This window comes from Erinaceus europaeus, chromosome 9, assembly GCF_950295315.1.
Source record: "Erinaceus europaeus chromosome 9, mEriEur2.1, whole genome shotgun sequence".
Lineage (NCBI taxonomy): Eukaryota > Metazoa > Chordata > Mammalia > Eulipotyphla > Erinaceidae > Erinaceus > Erinaceus europaeus.
This window is the reverse complement of record NC_080170.1, coordinates 7,905,228-7,922,221: the sequence shown is the minus strand read 5'-3', so window position 1 is coordinate 7,922,221 and position 16,994 is coordinate 7,905,228. Positions and strand designations below refer to the sequence as shown.

The window sequence follows — 16,994 nt, the reverse complement described above, 5'->3', positions numbered from 1 at the left end:
TCCTGTGCCAGGTTAAATCCAGGTGGTTATCTGGGAACTGTGTAAAGTTGCACCCCTCTTATCCTATGGTTTAGTCAATGTTTCCTTTTTATAAATAAAAAATTTAAAAGAATATCCAGGTGGTCAGTGCTGGACCAAGTGTTCTCAGATCCTCCAAGAGACCCCAGAGTGGATGGTAAGGACAAGTCCTCCTTGGAGGGGGACAACTCCAGGCTGATTTTTGAATCTGTTCCCTGCACCTCTGGCCCAAGTCACTACCCGACTTAGTGCTTACAGCTGCTCTCTGACCATCATGCTCCTGGCCACTGAGACACCCAACCAAGACTTCCCACATCTCAGCTCCATTTCCTGCCCTTATATAGAGCCTTCCTTAGCTCCCTACTGCCCTTGAGATGAAGCCTAAGCTGGCCGACTGTTCAGAGTCCTGTGAGTTCATCATTGTCATCACTGGGCAAATGGTTAGTCCCTTTCTTGATCACATTGCCAGTGATCTGTGACAGAAAATGACTGGGTGGGCATCATTCTTGCATTTTTGTAGAGGAGGACACTGAGGTTCCAAGAGGGAACAAGACCCCGCAGGGACCCCACCATTAAGAATACTGACATAGGATTTGAATCCAAGTCTCCTGGCACCAGATCAGCTTAATCCCTTTCCCCTGTGCCTTGGCTTCCTCAACAGCGGCCCTAGAGGCTCAGTTACTCTGCATAACCTGGAGAAGGAAGTGCACTGATTTGAGCTCATTGAATGTGCTTCTACCCTTCTACCAAAGTGACTAACCGGGGCCTGGTTATGGGTCGTCCCGGGGCTAAAGGTCAAAAGAGCAGCCTGAGGTGAAAGAGAAAGTGTGTTTTGGGGTCCTTGGCATCCAGGACTGAGCCGGGCGTGGGTGGGGCTGGTTTGGAGGCTGGGTGTGAGCAGTTGAGGGAGGGGGAGGGCGGAGCAGTGGGCTGTGGATGACAGAGGGGCAAAGAAGGAAGCATTTCTGAGCAGGAAATATACTGCTGAAATCACCCTGGGAGGTTCCCAGCATAAATTGATGGGATTAGAATGGCCTGGGGTGAAAGCTAGAAGGCGCCAGGTTCAAGTCCCAGCACCAGTCACAGGGCTGGTCTCTTACACATAAAGAAATCAAGTGGGGAGCCGGGCAGTGGCGCAATGGGGTAAGCACACTACCAGCATCAGGATCCTGGTTCGAGCCCCCGGCTCCCCACCTGCAGGGGTTTCGCTTCACAGGCAGTGAAGCAGGTCTGCAGGTGTCTTTCTCTCCCCCCTCTCTGTCTTCCTCTCCTCTCTCCATTTCTCTCTGTCCTATCCAAGAACAATGACGACGATAAACAACAAGGGCAACAAAAGGGGAGGGGGAAAATCAAATTAAAAAAATGAACTGGGGCCAGCTGGTGGTTCACCTAGTTGATCGCTTATGTTACAATGCTCAGAGACGAGGATTCAAGTCACCAGTCCCTACCTACATGGGGAAAATTTCACAAGTGGTGAAGCAGCGCTGCAGGTCTCTCTCTCTCTCTCTCTCTCTCTCATCTTCCCTCTCCTCTTGATTTCTGGCTATCTCTACACAATAAATAAATAAATATTATAATGAGAAAAGAATTTTGTTTAAAAATCAAGCTTTAGATTTTTAAAAATAAGACTTAGTAACAATTGCACTTTTATTAATTATATCTTTACTATCTTTTACTTATTTTATTTCAATGAGACAGATACAGAAAGAGAGAAGGACCAGGAATGTATTTTTTTTCATAAGCACTGTGCCATCTCCCCAGTCCTATTTTATATATCTGTTTCCTATGAGGTAGAGTTTCGCAGAGAGGAAGAGAGATGCCACAGTAGCACTCTAGTTCATGTGGCAGCAGGAATCAAACCAGGAGACTCAGGCATACAAGTCCACATCCTCCCAGTGGAACTCTTTTCCCAGCTGCCAGACTCCATTTTAATTTTTTTTTGTTTTTGCCTCCAGGGTTATTGCTGGGCTCAGTGCCTGCACCATGAATCCACTGCTCCTGGAGGCCATTTTTCCCCCTTTTGTTGCCCTTGTTGTTGTAGCCTTGTTGTGGTTATTATTGTTGTTGATGTTGTTCATTGTTGGATAGGACAGAGAGAAATGCAGAGAGGAGGGGAAGACAGAGAGGGGGAGAGAAAGACACCTGCAGACCTGTTTCAGGTGGGGGAGCCGGGGCTCGAACCAGGATCCTTATTCCCGTCCTTGTGCTTGGGGCCACGTGCGCTTAACCCGCTGCGCTACCGCCCGACCCCCTGGACTCCATTTTAAAGATGGCGTCACATGTATCCCTGGAGATGGCGCTGTGGGTAAAGTGGCCAAAGGTGAGGTTCGATTCCGTCATTGCAAATGTCAGAGTGAGGCTCTGGCTCCCTCTCTTCCAAATAAATCAATAAATCAAAAAATCTTAAAACAAATAAAGACGGGGCTTGGGTGGTGGCTCACACATTACTCGAATGAGGACCAGGTTCAAGTCCTCATTCCCCATCTGCAGAGGGGAAACTTCTGAATTGGTAGAACAACACTGTGGGTGTCTCTACTGCTCTCTCTCTCTCTCTCCATCTCTGTTTTGACCCATCAAAAAAAGAAAGAAAAAATAACAACACCTTAAAAAAAAAAAAAAAAAGGCCACAGGGGATGGTGGAGTTGTACATGCAGTGAGCCCCAGAAATACCCTTGGTGGCAAAATAAAGTAAAACTGGCACCAGAGATGTCAACTTCCACACTAACAAGGGAGAACTAGGGATAAGGGATGACCGAGGACCTGATTCGGGGAGCTGCAGGGGCACTGGGAGAGCAAGTGTGTGTGTGTGGGGGGTGCCCCACACCACTGCATGGGGGCTGAGTCTGGGACAGAAAGAAAAAGGTGCAGAGGTGGTGGCGGAGGTGGTGGCCAGGGACTTCCTTTTGTTCTCTTCTTTTTGGGAACTGTGAGGTGGGGACTGTCCCTGACAGATGGGCCTGGATAGGAGAGGAATTATTTATTTATCTTTTAATTTTTTTATTATCTTTATTTCATTTGATAGTGACAGCCAGAAATCTAGAGGGAAGGGGTGATAGAGAGGGAGAGACAGAGACACCTGCAGCACTGCTTCACCACTCGCAAAGCTTCTCCCCCTGCAGGTGGGAACTGGGGGCTTGAACCTGGGTCCTTGTGCGTTGTAACATGTGTGCTTAACCAGGTACACCACCACCTGGTGCCCCCCCCAGATTTATTTTTTTTAAATAAAGTAGCATAGTGGTTATGCAAAAGGACTCTCATGCCTTGAGGTTCAATCCCCAGCACCACCATAGCCCAGAGGCTGAGCAGGGCTTTGGCAAAAATGATAAGTAAATAAATAAATGAGTGAATGAATGAATGAATAAAATTAAATAAGGGGGCTGGGCAGTAATGCACTGGGTTAAGTGCACATAGTGTGGAGTGCAGAAACTGGCGCAGGGATCCTGGTTCGAACCCCCAGCTCACCACCTGTAAGGGGGTCACTTCACAAGTGGTGAAGCAGGTCTGCAGGTGTCTGTCTTTCTCTTCCCTTCTCTGTCTTCCCCTCCTCTCTTAATTTCTCCCTGTCCTACCCAATAACAACAGCAGCAACAACAACAACAATGGAGGGAAAAAGAAGCAGTAGATTCGTGGTGCAGGCACTATGCCCCAGCAATGGCCCTGGAGGAAATAAAAATAAAATAACATAGGGGCCCAGGAGCTAGTGTAGCAATAACTCACTGGACTTGCATGCCAGGGTTTTGATCCCTGACACCAGCAATAGCTAGAGCTGAGCTGTGTGTCAGAAGCTAACAAATGAAGCACTAGAGTAAATAAAAGCAATGTACATCCACAGAAGAACTGAATTGTTCCCAGGGCTGGAGAGCGTCCTGCCAGACCCTCGGGCCCTTTCTCAGAAGCAGCCTCTGAAAACTTTCTCTTGGGAGGTCTGGAGGGCAGCACTGCCCGGCGTGACCACCAGCCCCTGTCTGCCGCCCAATGTATTGGCGCCCTGAGCTTTGGCCTTGCCCAGCAGGGGATGTCAGGAAGGACAAGCTGAAAGGGAAGGACACAGGCTGCTGGGAGGGCTTGGAGAGGGGAGTCTGTGGGCGAGGCCAGGGGAGACAGGGGGCCAGAAGGAGTGGGGTGTCTGGCAGCCTCTGAGTTCTGAGCAGTACTGCCATGCCCTCCTTCAACTCAGTGGGGCACCGTGGGACATCCGGTCCTGGACTCCCCCAGACAGCTTGGCAGTGCTTCAGGATTAAGCCTGTGCCTCGGGTGACGAGTGGTCCGGTGGTGAGACCAGCCTTCTCCATGCAGGATCAGGGCAGCGCCAGCACCCACGGCCCACTGGCGTCTTCTCCCTATGGCTCCCATCCCTCCTTTCTCTTTATTCTTCTTTTAAAAAAATTTTTATATTTATTTATTTATTTTCCCTTTTGTTGTTCTTGTTGTTTTTTTTATTGTTGTTGTCGTTATTATTGTTGTTATTATTGATGCTGTCATTGTTGGATAGGACAGAGATACATGGAGAGAGGAGGGGAAGACAGAGAGGAGGAGAGAAAGACAGACACCTGCAGACCTGCTTCACCGCCTGTGAAGCGACTCCCCTGCAGGTGGGGAGCTGGGGGCTCGAACCGGGATCCTTATGCCGGTCCTTGCGCTTTGTGCCCTTCCTTCCTTCTGTGTAGTCATTTATCCACTTATCTATCTATCCATCTCTCTGTGTCCTCTATCTATCTATCTATCTATCTATCTATCTATCTATCTCTATCTCTCTCTATCTATCTAGCTAGCTAGCTCTCTCTCTCTCTCTCTCTCTCTCTCTCCACTCTGGACTGATTTTTTCAGACAGACCATAGCATTGGAACTTCCCCTGCAATTCTCATGTGGTGTTCTGGGGCTTTGAACCTGAGTTACATGCATGGTGAGGTAGGCACTCTACCTGCTGAGCTCCTCTGTCCCCTATCTGTCAGCCCGTCCATCCATCCACCCATCCATCCGTCCATCCATCCACGTATCCTTCCTTCTTTCCTTCCTTCCTTCCTTCCTTCCTTCCTTCCATCCACCTATCCATCTTTCCTTCCTTCCATCCATTCATCTACCTATCCATCCATCCATGTATCCATCCATGCATCTTTCCTTCCTTTCATCCTTCTATCCACCTACCTACCCATCCATCCATCTACCCTTCCTTCCTTCCACCATCCATTCATCTATCCATCCATCCACCCACCCACATGTACATATATACATACACCATACACACACACACACATACACACACACACACACACACACACACACACACACACGTCTGCACTGAGAGTAGACCCACTGCAACCCTAGTCCCTCCTGAGTCTGCCCTCCATCCACTCTCATCTCTTCACTGACCCCTTTGAGACCTGACCCTTTCAATCCCCCAGACCCTGTAATGCACTCTAGGTGACTACCAGGCTCCCCACCCCCATCTGAATGTCTCCAAAGAGTCCATCTCTTGTGTGACTTCTGCTGGACTCAGCTCTAAGTGCTCACCGCAAAGACCCCAGGTGGAATGCCCGTGGGGACCCTCACCCCCAGGGTGACCCTTGGAATGAGAGATGGGAGGATGGGGGGGTCCCCTCTAGAGCAGAGGGGCTGGTGAGTTCTCTTGCCTTGATTCAGTCATGAAAGAAATTCTCTGCTCGTGAAAGAATGGTGCGAGAAATGAGCCATGAGATGCCTAAGCCACGAGTAATGATGATTAAGGAGGCCGGGAAAGGACGTCAGGATGGCTCAGAAAGCTCTGGGCTGGCTGAGTGGCCGGGTGGGTGGGACCAGCCTCCTCTCCGGAGCCAAGCCCCTCATTCCTGCCCTGTTAGATCACCTCCTTAGCTCACACCCTTCTGAGCCCTGAGCTTGGGGACCTGGGTGGAGGAGAAAGCCTCCCCCCTACCACAACCCCCAGAGCTGGGGTGGGGCCCTGGGTTTGCCATATGTGGATGGAATGCAGCTCTGAGCTCTGTGGCTGTGCTGGTGGAGCCCGAAGGCACCATGCTTGGCACAGGGGTTGGCACAGAGAGACCTCCAGAAATGGCACAGTACGCTGTGCTGTGTGGTTCCCTACCAGAATGTCAACTTCCTCAAACGGGGACACCATGCCTGTCCCTCTGGTACCATTGCAGTCTGAAGCAGACCCTGGCACATTGCTGGTACCTGGTACCCCAAAGCTGGGGGTGAGCGAAACAGTTACGTAACGGCTTCTGGTAAGGGCTCGGGCACCAGCCCCTGGCCCGGCTTACCGCTCTCTTGAGCTGCCGTAATCTGCCCCTTTCCCACGGCGTGACAGTACAAGGCTGTGACACGCTGCCACTTCTCCAAACTCTCCCCCAGAGTCAGTGGAATCCCCAGGCCTGCCAGGCGCGGCAGATGACAGGGAACTGGGGTGACCCACCTTCCCGCTAGCCTGTGCCTGTCAAAATGCAGGGGTTCTGTTTGGGAGAAGGGCACGGAACATGCAGCCCCAGAAAGCGGTGAGGACAGAGGCCCAGCACACATCCTCTCTGCTGCTCTCCCTCCTCTGCCCCAGGCTGAGAGGCGAGTCTCTCTGGTGGTTAAAGACTGAGGGTCAAGTTCATAACCACTGGAGGACAAGTTCAGTCAGCATCTGACATGAGCAATGGCTAGCTTGTGCTGAACACATACTCTGTACCTGGTCTGGTGTGGAGTAAAAGGTACATTTCCTCCCCCCCAAAAAAGGTACCCCCAACTGTGTCCCCAAGCCCCTCCACGGTTCCCACCTGGTGAAGTCTCATCCTTGTCACCTCCTCTTGGAAGCTTCCCTAGCTTGCTCAAGTCAATGAAGTTGGGCTAAGGAGACAACAGAATGGTTCGGCAAAACATTTTCATGCCTGAGGCTCCCAGGTTCCAGGTTCATTCCCCAGCACCACCATTAGCCAGAGCGTATCGGCGCTTTGGTCTTTTTCCTCTCTCTCCGCACCTTTCTGTATCTCTCTCATGAAAATAAACTAAATTTAGAAAGAGGACAATTTAGTCATAGCCTCCTGTGGGCCCCCATGCCTGAAATTTGAGTCTCTCATCCCCTGGTCTGTGGTCCCCAGGGTGGAGGCACCTTGGCCTCCCAGGCCTGCACGAGGCTGGGGTGGTACAAATGCCAGCTTCTCTCCTCGTCACACCCCAGTACCTTACCTCAGCCCTGGAATGCCCCCACTTCTGCCTGAACCGTTATGCTGTCTGTGGGTTTATACGTCTAAGCTGGACAACACAAATGAATCAATGACTGAGCTTGTGGGGTGCCAGCCAGGAGAGCCCAGGACCCACCCTCACCCCCCTCGGCAAGTAATCACTGGAGGAGATGGGAGTGAATGGAGGGATGAGAACAGGAGAAGGTTCTGGAATAGCATCGCCTGGCGTTTCACCACTGCAGGCCAATTCTTAATCAGGAAAGGGGGGGAGGGAAGGAGGGAGAGAGAGACAGAGAGAGAGAACCATAGAACTGAAGTGCATTGGGACAGGACTTGAGCCTGAGTCATACTCATGGTGGACCAGGTGCCTTCCCAGGTAAGCTATCTCGCTGAGCCAGGACTGATACATATATAATAGTTATGATATATAAAAATATATAATAGTTATAATATATATTAATATATATTAGATATAGATATCATAATATATAATTAAGATAGATAGATAGATAGATAGATAGATAGATAGATAGATTGCCTCCAGGGTTATTGCTGGGGCTTGGTGCCTGCACTATGAATCCACTGCTCCTGGAGGCTATTTTTTCCCCTTTTGTTACCCTTGCTGTTTTATCGTTGTGGTTATTATTATTGTTGTTATTGATATCATTGTTGTTGAATAGGACAGAGAGAAATGGAGAGAGGTGGGGGAAGACAGAGAGGGGGAGAGAAAGAGAGATACCTGCAGACCTGCTTCACCACTTGTGAAGCGACTCCCCTGCAGGTGGGAAGCTGGGGGCTTGAACCGGTATCCTTACTCTGGTCCTTGGGCTTCGGGCCTCATGCACTTAACCTGTTGTGCTACCACCTGACCCCCGGACTGATATTTTCTTTCTTTCTTTTTTTTTTCTAATATTTATTTATTTTCCCTTTGGTTGCCCTTGTTGTTTTATTGTTGTAGTTATTATTGTTGTTATTGATGTTGTTGTAGTTGGATAGGACAGAGAGAAATGGAGAGAGGAGGGGAAGACAGAGAGGGGGAGAGAAAGACAGACACCTGCAGACCTGCTTCACTGCCTGTGAAGTGACTCCCCTGCAGATGGGGAGCTGGGGGCTCGAACCGGGATCCTTACTCAGGTCCTTGTGCTTTGCACCATGTGTGCTTAACCCTCTGTGCTACTGCCTGACTCCCTGGAGTGATATTTTCTAAGCACCTCTGTGTGCCAGAAGCAGGTCTTGGTAACTCCTTGCAGTGATCCTACACAGCCAGCGTGAGGACCTCCTTTTGAGCAGAAAGGCAGGGAGGCAAAGAGAGGTGGTGTGACCTACCCGGGACCACACAGCCAGCTAGGGAGGAAACTGGGGTTTGCATTCCATCTGCCCCAGTTTCCTCTGCTAGAGGGAGAAAAAGTGGGGTGTCCCTGTAGCTTGATAGCTTGCACTTTCCACCTTGTCCCTGCCTTCCAGATGTTACAATCCCCTCACAGATGTTGCTGGACTTTGGTCACTTTCTCTTTCCACAACTATGCTTTATAGTGGTCTCTCCCCACTCCTTTCTCCCTAATATTGATTTTTCCTAAGCCCTTGGCCCCTGGCCCTGGGTCTGGATAACCTTTCCCCCTCCAGAATTGTGTAACACCCACCAAGCGCTCCGGGAACCCACAACTTCTCAATAATGCTGAACTGGGTGAAATTTCCCAGTAGCGGCCGCCTCCGTGTGACTAAGGCTTTCTTAGGCTGGCCATGCAATGTCCTATTTTTAAGGAACCTAGTCATTTGGTTTAGGTCCTTTATTTGTTTTATTTGAATGACCTTCTGAATCATTCATTTTTCTACTTTTGAACTGATTCACTCTGAGCTGCTTCCTTGTATAGAATTCCAACCCTCCTTTAAGACTCAGCCCCTGCGCGCGCGCGCGCGCGCACACACACACACACACACACACACACACACACACCATCTAGAAAGAAGCATTCCCCTTCCTGCTCTGGGCCCATTCAGCTGGTGTTCACTGTATTGTGTGTTATCTTTATCATCCTCAGGATAAAAATAATGATGGGTCAGTCACTGGAATTATTTCCTATCATTCTCACCATAAGTGGAGGAACTCTTTCAGGGCCAGGGAGGTGGCTCTGTGGCGCAGCACAGGACTTGTGAACATGAGGTTCTGAATTTGATGTCTGGCACTACATATGCTAGAGTGATGCCCTGATCTGTCTCTTAGTCTTTCTCTCTCATCCATCAATCAATCTCTCTTGTCTTTCTCTCTCCATACACACACACACACACACACACACACGAAAGTGGCTGTTTCCATTTTACAGGAAGTGAACACGAAGTCTGTTGTTGAAAGTCACACAAAACTAAGGCCAGAACATCACAGAGATGGGACAAGGATTCCCAAGGTCCCAGGTTCAATACCTGATGATACCGACAGCCAGAGCTGAGTGGTGCTCTGGGAAGGGAAACAAACAAACTCAGAGTCAGACAAAAGTCAGTAGCAAAGTCCAGAGGCTCAGCCATGTCAGCCTGTCTCTGGAGCACGCTGTCTAGAAAGATGGTCCTGTCCCAGCTCTTGTTGGAGTGATCTTTGGGTGCCAGTCTCTCTTAATATCTCTCTCTCTGCCTCTCTCTCTTACACACACACACACACACACACACACTGACAATCTCTGTGAAGTGTCTATTCCCGGCTACACAGCAGGCAGCAGACACTGCACCCAGCTCTGGTTTTGTTCAGGTACTGGTGAGCTCCCTGCTCCTTCATGGGTACTGACTGCTCAAAGCAGGTCTTGCAGTGAGTTCAACAGCAGGAACAATCAGTGCGCATGGAATGAGGGAAGATCGTGATGGCCTGGGCTTGGCAGAGTCTAGTGGGCACCCTTTCTTGCTGAAAAATCCACAGAATATTTTCAGAGAAGTTTTCTCTATCTCAGGATGAATTCAGCTAGGCGAGGTTTCCCTGTTGCTTTTTTTTTTTTTTTTTTTGTCGAACTGGCAAAAATCTTAGACTTAACAACTTCAGGTTAGCTCTACTTCACTTCCCTCAAACATTATCTACTCAACCCACTACACAAAAGAAAGTAAGACATATCCCCTAATCTCTGCGGACAGCATTAGCATTAGTCACCCCTTGATAATATTTAGAAAAAATGCTGTATATCTTTGGCCAAGAGATATACTGGCAAAAAATATATATATCAACTAAAGGATAATGATTGTCTCTATGACAACCTTTATTAGAATTGTCAAACAAGTAAATGCAGTAAAACTCAAGGTTAACTTAGGCCCCACTAAAATCCAAGGTGTGTTTCCTCTCCGATTTGAGGCCAGACCCCATAGATCAATTTGGATTCAACAAGTGGCACCCAGTGCTTTAACAGCTGAGAGAATACCAGGCTTATCAGATAAAGAAGGGACTGCAGAAGCTGAAAAAGGGCGAGAGACTAGTTCACTTAATGGTGGCCTTGTTGGTCACTTCCACACAGGCCCTTGTCAGGGAATCCCCCATAGGTACAATGGGCCCAGACCTCTAAGAAACCCCTTTCTCCACCATCACTGGTCACTGTCATCAGGAACATCCTCATAAACCCTCTTGTGGGCCTCTCCAGGACCTGGCTCTCACTGTAGAGCAGTAATGGTACGGACTGCCCCGCTCTCAGAATGAAGGCTGGGTCAGGCTCCTCTGTCACTCGAGGATGAGGGGTCCTGACATGAGAGCAGCCTCGAATGTTCCCAGCTGTGACCGTGGACTGCGAGCTCAGACTGATAGGGACTCGGAGGTCACACAGCCATGAATATACATGGACCCTGGGGCAGACTGGTGTGGTTATTTATACTTATATTTTCTTATTTATACTTATATTTTTCTTATTTATACTTATATTTTCTCTTTAAACTTGGGAGCTACTCTCCACCCTAATTTAGCTTTCTAACCCTATTCTCAACTCTGACTCCATCTTCCCAGACAATGTTCTTAGTCTACCTTCATGTTAACTATCAAGCTCAAGCAAAAATTACTAGTCACGGACTTCTAGGAACTTACCTAAATAGATTTCCTAGGTTCTTACCACCCTAAAATCCCTATCCTCACCTGCTCTGTTCCTATTTTTTGGTTCCTGTTTATTAAACATTTTGTCCTGTTTCATATCTTAACTGCCTTTCAGACAACAAGTTGCAGATACTACTATGATTCCATCCCGAATTCCCTGGAAGGACGATATATCACCAAATGTGTCCCAGAACCTCACTTCTCCAGAGCCCTATCTACCACACTTGGGAAAGACAGAGACAGGCTGAAGGCATGGATTGACCTGCCAACACCCATGTACAGCGGAGAAACAATTACAGAAGCCAGAACTCCCACCTTCTGCACCCGCTGAAGAATTTTGATCCATACCCCGAGAAGGACAGGTATTTTAGGGGAAGATGACCACAGGGATCTGAATCCCAATTCTGTCAGGACCCCAAGAGAGATGAGAAAAAAGGAAAGACATTGAGAAGCAGTAATAGGTGTAGGCGTGACTTAGAAAGGAAGAGGAGGCAGGACTATAGAAAAAGCGGGCAAAAATAAAGCTAGATGGGTAGACAGACGGCCATAGAAACAACAGTTAAGGGCACCTGGTGGCAGCGCACTGGGCTAAGTGCACATAGTACAAAGCACAAGGACCTGCCCAACGATCCCGGTTAGAGCCCCCGGCTCCCCACCTGGGGCGGGGGAATCACTTCATAAGCGGTGAAGCAAGTCTGCAGGTGTCTATATTTCTCTCTCCCTCTCTCTCTCTCTCTCTCTCTTCTCTCAATTTCTTTCTGTCCTAGCCAATAAAATGGGGGGGGGGGGAATGGCCACTAGGAGCAGTGGATTTGTAATGCAGGCACCAAGCCCCAGCGATAACACTAGAGGCAATAAATAAATAAATAAAAATAGAAATAATAGTCAACATATATCTGTGATCTAGGGAGAACCACTGACATGAAGGGAGTGGGGACACAGAACTCTGGTGGTGGGAATGGTGTGGAATTGTTCCCCTGTTATCTTATAGTTTTGTAAACTAACATTAAGTCACTAGCAATAATTTTAAAAAAATATTTATTCCTTTTTGTTGCCCCTTGTTGTCTTTATTGTTGTAGTTATTGATGTCGTTCATTGTTGGACAGGACAGAGAGAAATGGACAGAGGAAGGGGAGACAGAGAGGGGGAGAGAAAGATAGACACCTGCAGACCTGCTTCACCGCTTGTGAAGTGACTCCCTTGCAGGTGGAGAGCTGGGGGCTGGAACTGGGATTCTTAGGTCAGTCCTTGCACTTCGAGCCGTGTACTCTTAACCGCTCTTAACCCGCTGCGCTACCTCCCAGCCCCAGTAAATCCCCTTTTACAAACATATATTTTAATTCAGAGGTGAGGCTCTGAAATAAGCCCTGGGCACAGCCCTGGAACCAGACTGCAGCAATAACCCTGCTGCCGTCACCCCCAGCAACCAGGAACCACAGAAGGCAGAGCTGAGAGTAAAAAAACCAACTAAATATTTTATCTAGTTGGCGCAACTGGGTAAGTGTATGTATCACCATATCAAGGACCTGGGTTCAAGCCCCATGTCTCCACCTGCAGGAGGGTAACTTCACAAGCAGTTGAAGCAGGTCTGCAGGCATATCTCTCTCTCTCCTCCTTTGTCCCCTTTTCTCTCAACTCTTTGTTATATCAAATAAAATAAAGTTTAAAAAATAATAAATAAGCTTAAATGAGCTTTAAAAACCATTTTATTTATTCAATAGGAGGGGTGGATAGACAGAGAGAGAAAGAGACAGAGTGACACCTGCAGCCCTGAGTTACCACTTGTGCAGGTGGGGACCAGGGGCTTGAACCCAGGTCCTCGTGCTTTGTAGCATTTGCACTCAACCAGGTGTACCACTGACTGGCCTCTAACTTCTCCATTTTTTTTAAATAGAAGACAACACTGGAGTTGAGAGCTGTGGTTTCCACTTTCCGATGGGGAGACAGGCTCAGCGAGAGAAAGCTAGATGCCTGAGGTCGCACAGCCAGACACAGCAGCTGTGGGGGGACTTGAACCCGGTCCCGTCTGATATCCACAGCCTGAGTGCTTAATTCTGAGTCTGCATGGCTGGTCCTGGTGGTCATGGAAAGATCTGGGACTGGCCTGGCATTGGAGATGGAAATATGAGTCACCTGCTGTCCGTCCCCAGGGACAGCTGTGCAGCCAGAGGAACTAGGTGACGGTGCAGAATGTTCCGCCAGAGGCAGAGGAGCAGCTGCCAGCCCCGCTCGCTCGGCCTCTCTCCTGCAAGAGAAGACGCAGGGAGCATGGGGAGAAGGGTCAGAGCCCAGCACAGCAGCCTGGATGGAGGCCGGGTTGGGAGTGATGGATTCTGGGTCCACACATCTGCTCTCTGGGATCCAGAGGCCCCCGCAGCCGGGCCAGACTTCTGCTTCTGTCTCTAACTACAGTCTCCTCCTCTCAGACAACCCAGGTTATGCCTGGAGTAAAGGATCCTTGGACTTTCCGGAATATTCTTGCTCTCACCCTGATGTGGAAGGATCATTCTTTGCCCACTGGTAGTGAGTCTTATAGACCTGAGGTCAATGGAAGCCAGGATTCACAGCTGGAGGGCTCTGGGGTGGGCCTGGCCCTCGGTTTCCCTCCTTATTCACAGAATCTGGGGCAGGGAGGACACGCAAAAGGCCCAGCACCTGGTGGCCATCCCACCCAGGTCTTGAACGCCTGCCTGTGTCTGTGAGCTAGCTTGGGGATTTGTGCTGAGCTCAACATGGGAGATTGTCACCCTACTTTTCCTTCCTTCCTTCTATTTATTATTTATTTTCCTTAAAAAAATTTTCTTTATAGGACAGAGAGAATTGAGAAGGGAGGGGGAGAAAGACAGAGAGACACCTGCAGACCTGCTTCACCGCTCATGAAGTGGACCACCCCTGCCCCCCCCCCATCCTTCACCCCCCGAATATGGGGAACAGGGAGGAGGGTCAAGTCTGGGTCTTTCCACATGGTGACTAACGTGTGCCTTCAACCAGGTGCACCACCTCCCAGTCCTCCCCTGACTTTCTGGCTCTGGCTTCCCCCTCTGACCCCAGAGAACCATCTCGACAGGCCGAGCTGATCAGGACACAGCCGCCCCTCTCTCCACCTGTGCCCATGTGCCAGGCTCCACCTGATGCCCGCTGGGTGTTCCTGCTAGTTCTACCCTGGAAAGTTAGGGACTGGCCATGGTGACCTGGTGAGCCTGGTGATTCATTTTGGTCCCAAGGGGAACAAAAGTCCAGGTCTTCCCAAGGGCCCCAGAGCTCTGAGGGCCTGCTCCCCCCCCAGTGGGCAATGAGTCACCGTTTTCTTAGTCGTTTTCACTTTGCCAGGCTCGAGACTGAGCAGCGGCTTGTCTCTTTTATTTTTTATTTATAAAAAGGAAACATTGACAAAACCATAGGATAAGAGGGGTACAGCTTCGCACAATTCCCACCACCAGAACTCTGTATCCCATCCTCTCCCCTGATAGCTTTCCTGTTCTTTATCCCTCTGGGAGTATGGGCCCAGGGTCACTGTGGGATGCAGAAGGTGGAAGGTCTGGCTTCTGTCATTGCTTCCCCGCTGAACATGGGTGTTGACAGGTGGATCCATACTCCCAGTCTGCCTCTCTCCTTCCCTAGTGGGGCAGGGCTCTGGGGAAGCAGAGCTCCAGGACACACTGGTGGGGTTGTCTGTCCAGAGATGTCTGGTCAGCATCCTGCTAGCATGTGGAACCTGGTGGCTGAAAAGAGAGTTAATATACAAAGCCAAACAAATTGTTGGACCTAAAGGCTGGAATAGTGTAGGTAAAGTGTTGGGGGGGGGTCCTCCATTTTGTAGATAGCTAGTAATCATGTCCCCAGACATAATTAGGATTCACCTGCATATCAGATTTCAGGCTCAGGCAAAAAAAAAAAAAAACACCTTCCTAGGGAGAGGTGGGCAGATGCGGGAGGCCTGGAGAAGAGGAAGCAGGCTGCCACTTACTCCAGGGAAACCACAGAAGGGGACCAGGGGTGGCAGGGCAGTGACACTCGAGGTCTCATGGGACTCCCCACCCCCACACACACTACACACACATACACACACACACACACCACACCACACACCACACACACACACCACAAACACACACACACACACACTCACACCACACACACACACACATCACACACACATTCACACCACACACACAACACACATTCACACCACACACACAACACACATACTCAACACACACACATCACATATACACACACCACACACACACACCACACAACACACACACACAACACACACATCACACACACCGCACCACACACAACACACACACACTCACACCACACACGCACAACACATAAACCACACACACATCACACACACCACACACGCACATAACACACATACACAACACACACACATCACACACACCACACACACTCACACCACATACTCTCACACCACACACACACTCACACCACACACACTCACACCACACACACACACACACACACACACTCACACCACACACACTCATACCACACACCACACACACACTCACACCACACACTCACACCACACACACACTCACACCACACACACACACACTCACACCACACACATACACCACTCACACATACACACAGAACACACACACACACAACACACACACTCACAACACACACACACTCACACTCACACCACACACACATCACACATACACACACAACACACACACACTTATACCACACACACACCACAACACACACCACACACACACACTCACACCACACATACACACTCACACCACACCACACACACACACTCACACCACACACACATCACACATACACACAGAACACACACACAGCACACACACTCACAACACACACACTCACACCACACACACATCACACATACACACACAACACACACACACTTACACCACACACACCACAACACACACCACACACACACCACACTCACACCACACACACATCACACATACACACTCACACAACACACACACTCACACAACACATACACCACACACACATCACACATACCACACACACCACACACGCACATAACACACATACACAACATACACACATAACACATACACACACACCACACACACTCACACAACACACACATCACACACACCACACACTCACACCACACACACACCACACACCCACACCACACACATACCCCACACACACATCACACACACAACACACACTCACACTACACACACACACTCACACCACACACACTCACACCACACATACACACTCACACCACACACACACTCACACCACACATACACACTCACACCACACATCACACACACACTCACACCACACACAACACACAACACACACGCATCACACATACACACAACACACACACAGCACACACACTCACACCACACACACACTCACACCACACACACCACACAAACTCACACCACACACACACCACACACACATTCACACCACACACACAAACTCACAACACACACTCACACCACACACACACACAACACACACACAAAATCACACCACACACACACTCACACCACACTCACACCACACACACACCACACATACACACACAACACACTCATATCACACACTCACACAACACACACACTCACACCACACACACAAAATCACACCACACACAAACACTCACACCACACACACACTCACACCACACACACACCACACATACACACACAACACACTCACATCACACACACACCACACACACACTCACACCA

General features: G+C 49.4%; 1 protein-coding gene and 1 non-coding gene across 2 annotated transcripts in view; both read left to right on the top strand.

The window, feature by feature from the left end:
- SH3PXD2B (SH3 and PX domains 2B) overlaps positions 1 to 16,994 on the top strand; it is a 358,044-nt gene that overhangs the window by 108,445 nt on the left and 232,605 nt on the right. The window lies entirely within an intron of this gene.
- Positions 12,563 to 12,652, top strand: LOC132540653 (small nucleolar RNA U83B). The gene has a single exon (XR_009551840.1). It is a non-coding gene; the product is annotated as a small nucleolar RNA U83B (small nucleolar RNA).